This window comes from Bos grunniens, chromosome 9 (genome assembly GCF_055505025.1).
Source record: "Bos grunniens cultivar Pamir isolate PY7600 chromosome 9, Bosgru_T2T1.0, whole genome shotgun sequence".
In the NCBI taxonomy this organism is placed as follows: Eukaryota; Metazoa; Chordata; class Mammalia; order Artiodactyla; family Bovidae; genus Bos; species Bos grunniens.
The window spans coordinates 80,488,998-80,494,997 of NC_141173.1; positions in this window are offsets into that span (position 1 = coordinate 80,488,998).

The window sequence follows — 6,000 nt, forward strand, 5'->3', positions numbered from 1 at the left end:
ATGATATTAAGATAAAAAGTTATTGTCCTGCCCTAAAACCCAGGAGATCTTCAGGCAAGGAAGACAAATTAGAAAGCTTTTGCAGTAATTATGAAAAAAATAGGGATGAATGAAGGAAGGATAAGCTGAAGGAAGAAGGGAGACACTAACGAGAAAATGTTGCTAAGATAAATCAAGAGCATTTGCAAACCAACTGGGTGTGGAGAATGGGGAAGAATGAGGAATAAAAATATTTTCCTTCTTTTCTAACTCAAAACCACTGAGTTGGTAAACCTTGTCAAGTCTATCCTGACAACTCTAAAATTAGAGGCAAAATAAGAATGTAATCCTCTTAAGTTAGATAAATCTGAGTTTAAGTCTCAGTTCCACCATTTGTGATCCACAGGACTGTGGGAAAACTTGTTAGTTTCCTTGAGATTGGATTTTGTAGACTGTGAAATAGTGATGATCCCTGAATTGGGTTATCTCTATCACTCAACTCAAATGAAAATATGCAAAAAGACCCCTTAGGTTTTTTTAGTAAGATGGTAATACCATGCAGTTATCAGAGGTAGGAAAGCAGATCCCTGGAGAGCTTTGAGGCAGGTGGGTAGTTCAGATAATAACATATTATATTTAAGAAAGCAGCATGATAAGCAGATGTCAATATCTAAAGGGCCATTTGGAAGTAGCCTTGGTCCTCAGAAAAACAGTTGAGCTAAACACAGAAACAAAAACACAAAAGCAAACAAACAAAAGATTTAAGAATCATCTATGCAACTCTAATGTCTGAAGCTATGAGAATGTATGAGAAGGTCAAGAAGTTTAAAGTATTTGCCTTATTTTTTAGAAGGAGAATAGTGCAGTGACTATTTCATCACTTATAAACTCTTTCATTCACTAACTAATTAAAAAAAAATTTGAACACATACTATATGCTAAATACAGAGCTAAGCCCTGCCTTCACAAACATGACTGGGACAAATTCTTTTCCCTCAAGAAGCTTATCTTAAAAAAACAAAGAAAGAAAAGTTTGTTGCATGCAAGAAAATATAAACATGTAAAATGTGCCAATATTTTTGAAATATAGTTGATTTACAATGTTATGTTAATTTCTGCTACACGGCAAATTGATTCAGCTGTACATATGTAGGCATTCTTTTTTTATATATTCTTTTCCATTATGGTTTATCATAGGATACTAAATATAGTTCTCTCTGCTATACAGTAAGACCTTGTTGTCTATCCAAGAAGTCCATCTTTTAAAGGTAGAATCACACTTGAGCACAAATACTTTAATTTCATAATGGGTAATAGGGCATTGAGGCTCTGCTCCTGAAATTTTCTTAGGGGCAAGGGAGATCATCAAGAAAGGCTCACAGAGTTAAGCTGGTGCTTAAAGAATTGAGGAATAATTAAGCTCCCAAAGAGGTAAAAGGCATTCACAGAAGGTGAATTAATTCCTGCACTTACATACACACAGGGGCATAAAAGCCCATGAGGTGTCCACGAAACAGCAAACCATGCCCAATGGCTGAAGTCAGGGATGGTGAGGGAGAAAATTAGAGACAGGGAAAGGAAAGATCATGAATTGAAGATCCTTAAGAAATTTGGTTGCTTTTTTTCTGTAGATGATGAGAAGCCATTAAAGGACAGAGCATCCAGAAAGCTGGATACAAATAAATTAAATTTTGTATTTTTAATCAAATGATTACTGTCACCAGAACTCACCATGGCAACAAATATTTTCATGTTGTGAAAAAAATGGCTGAAATCATTTTGACAACTAATGGAATATTTTGTGTGTTAAAGAAAAAAAGTCCTATGAGTCTGTGGCAGATGGCAAAAAATGGCCTTTCAGTGGCTCCCATCAGAAAGGAAAATCTATTCTTCCCTTCTGGAATCTGGAATGACCCTGTTATTTGACAAGAGCCATTAGAATGTGGAGGAAACAATTTCATGTGAATGCTAAGCTGGTCCATTTTACTCACCTCACCTTCTCTTGGAATCCTTTTACCACTGTATGAGAAAGTCCAGGTTGGCCTTCTGGAGGGCAAGAGATATGTGGGGCAGACATGAGCTGAAGCTAAAAAATTATCCTCTCGTTCACCTGACTGCTGACCACAGTAATGAATGAATCCAGCCAAGACCAAACAACCCAGATAGACCTAGCCAAAACTGCTGATCCAAGAATCAAGGACAAAATAAAGGACATATTTTAAGCCACTAAATCTTAACAGCAATTTGTTACACAACAAAGAAAACTGAGACACAGTCAGCAAATGGAATGTTTTTATTTATTGTTCTTTCTATAACAAATTTGAGCCACACCATTTGGTAGTCAATCATTCATGTTCAGTTAGCTATTCATATACACAATGTAATAAAATTAATTAAGTTAGATTCCAGTCATTTGAAATTATATCATTCAAACAAGGTCTGGGGCTATTTTGGTTTGGCCTAAGAAAAAGGTTTTGCTAGAGCCAATGAATAATATATACAGGACTTGAGAGGGAGAATTTATCCTACTTACTAAAATAAATTGTTTTCAAGTACTTAGAATTTTTATTAACACAAAATAACAGGAAAACTAATGGACTAAGTCAAATCATTCTTAACTTCACAACAGTTCATTAGCTTAGAATTTTACAACTTATACAATAAAGCAGTAGAATTGCAGTTGAAAGAATAGTCTGCTTTTCTTACTTGGTTGATTCAAGTAGCTTTTCCTCATGTCTGATATTACATTAGTGAAATGTTTCTGATATTTGCCAATCAATAATTCTACTGATGAGTAGGCATGTACATATTTCACACTTGTGATAACCTAGCTATATACCCAAAAATCTTGTCTGTCTCCTTGTGTCTTGTCCCTTGCATTTTTAAGACAAATATTCCAATGATTGCCTCTCAACATCAAGCCCACGATTTGAGTTTACCATTCTAAGACCATATTATTTCATCTAACGTATTAAGAAGGAAAGTATTCTGGTCAAATTATGGACTGTGAAATCTAGATTAAGAGGAAAGTAAATACAGGAGGGAGATTTTTTGAATATGTGGCCTTTGAACATGACACTTCATAATATAGAGTGGTTTTTATTGTTTTAAATCTTTCATACCTTCTTATAGTGTACAGCAATGTCTGAAAATTCCTATTTTGCTATACTTTCTACTATACCAGAAAAAAACATTGTTAAAAGTATTGCCAATTCCTCAAGCAAAATCTGATACTATATTATTTAATTTGCACTTATTTTATTATAAGTGAGGTTGAATATATTTTCATTTGTTGCTGTTCAGTTGCTAAGTTGTGTCCAGCTTTTTGTGACTCCATGGACTATAGCACACCAGGCTTCCCTGTCCCCCACTATCCTCTGGAGTTTACTCAACTTTATGTCCACTGACTCAGCGATGCTATCTAAACACCTCGTCGTCTGCCACCCTCTTCTCCTCTTGCCTTCAATCTTTCCCAATATCAGGGTCGTTTCCAATGAGTCAGCTCTTCATCTCAGGTGTCCAAAGTATAGGGGCTTCAACTGCAGCATCAGTCCTTCCAATGAAATTTTTCTTGTTAATTTCCTAGTCACATACTTTTTTACATAAAATAGTACTTTTTTGCTAAAAATCGCAAACCATTATCTGAACCTTCAGTGATTTGAAGTCTTTTTGCTAGGGTCTTGCCTCAATGTTGATGGCTGCTGAGTGATCAGGTGGCAGAAGGCTGGGGTGGATGTAACAATTTCTTTTCTTTTTTTTAATTGAAGTAATATTGATACACAATGTTGTGTTAATTTCAGGTTTTCAGCAAGGTAAATATCAAAAGACACATGAAAAGGTGTTCAACATCATTAATTATTCAGTTCAGTTCAGCTCAGTTCAGTCGCTCAATTGTGTCCGGCCAGGCCTCCCTGTCCATCACCAGCTCCTGGAGTTCACTCAGACTCATGTCCATCGAATCAGTGATGCCATCCAGCCATCTCATCCTCTGTCGTCCCCTTTTTCTCCTGCCCCAATCCCTCCCAGCATCAGAGTCTTTTCCAATGAGTCAACTCTTCACATGAGGTGGCCAAAGTACTGGAGTTTCAGCTTTAGCATCATTCCTTCCAAGGAAATCCCAGGACTGATCTCCTTTAAAATGGACTGGTTGGATCTCCTTGCAGTCCAAGAGACTCTCAAGAGTCTTCTCCAACACCACAGTTCAAAAGCATCAATTCTTCGGCACTCAGCCTTCTTCACAGTCCAACTCTCACATCCATACATGACTAGTGGAAAAACCAAAGCCTTGATTAGATGGACCTTTGTTGGCAAAGTAATGTCTCTGCTTTTTAATATGCTATCTAGGTTGGTCATAACTTTCCTTCCAAGAAGTAAGTATCTTTTAATTCCATGGCTGCAGTCACCATCTGCAGTGATTTTGGAGCCCCCAAAATAAAGTCTGATACTGTTTCCACTGTTTCCCCATCTATTTCCCATGAAGTGATGGAACCGGATGCCATGACCTTCATTTTCTGAATGTTGAGTTTTAAGCCAACTTTTTCACTCTCCTCTTTCACTTTCATCAAGAGGCTTTTTAGTTCTTCTTCACTTTCTGCCATAAGGGTGGTGTCATCTGCATATCTGAGGTTATTGATATTTCTCCCAGCAATCTTGATTCCAGCTTGTGCTTCCTCCAGCCTAGCGTTTCTCATGATGTACTCTGCATATAAGTTAAATAAGCAGGGTGACAATATACAGCCTTGACGTACTCCTTTTCCTATTTGGAACCGCCTGTTGTTCCATGTCCAGTTCTAACCGTTGCTTCCTGACCTGCATTAATTATTAGAGAAATGCAAGTCAAAACTACAATGGGGTATCACCTCACACTGGTCAGAATGTCATCAAAAAATTCTACCAACTATAAATCCTGGACAGGGTGTGGTAGGAATTAAGATTCTAAAGGAAATAATAGGGGGGAGGCCAGGCAGAAAAGGGCAGAGGAAGCAGTTAGTCCATTTCCCAATAAAAATTTACAAAAGAGGTAAGGGGCAAAGCAATGATTCTCAAAATATGGGTACCTGAACCAACACCAGCAGTCATATTCCTGAGAACTTGTTAGGAATGCAAATCCTCCAGCCCTGTCTCAGAGCTACTGAATCAGAAACTCTGGAGTAAAGCCTGAAATCTGTGTCCAACCCGCCTTCCAGGTGACAAAGGCACACTCAGATTTAAGCACTATTCGTCCTAAGAACCGTGGCTCACCTGTATAAAGAAACAAATTACATATTATTTCCAGGTTGTTCCAGTTTGTCTCATCTCTCTTGGTATGCAACCCTTTCTTGCTCACCATCATTATACGACAGTTAATTTAAAGCTTCTTAGAGTGGGAGTACTCTAAAATTTCTTTTAAAAATAGAAATACTTATGCTCCTGCTTAGAAAGTCAATCAATTTTTAATATTGGACTTTCTGAGCCTGCTCAGAAATCAAAACTTTAAAAAGAGGACCTTTTTTTTCCCTTCCAGAAAATTACCTGCAGTCTCTTCCAGAAGATTATTCATTCATTCATTCATTCATTTGTTCATTCACACTTGTACCATGTGCCAGGGCATTGCCTGCCACTGGGATATGAAACTTAGCCAACAGCTATGAACAATGCCCTCACAGAAGTTAAGACTCTAGAAAGAATGATTGATATACATCAGAAAGTTACACATTCTAACTTATGCTAGATGTTATGATGGAAAAGTATAGGAAGCTATTTGAGAAAGGAGATATAATTCCTGAATCCAGGGAAATGTTCCCCAAACAAGTAACAGATGGAGGACAATACCAAGATTGTTCTCTAGATGCCTGTCCATCTCCTCAAAGAATAACCAGACACTCTTCTGGGGAAAGTCAGGGTTGTCAAGAAAAAAAATTCTGCTATCTTTCTCTTCCTTTGCGATAAACATAATGAAAAACATACCTTACCATGGGACTTATTCCTTCTGTCTGGTTCTTTTCAGAATTACTATTATTAGGTAAAAGGTGTCAGCCCATC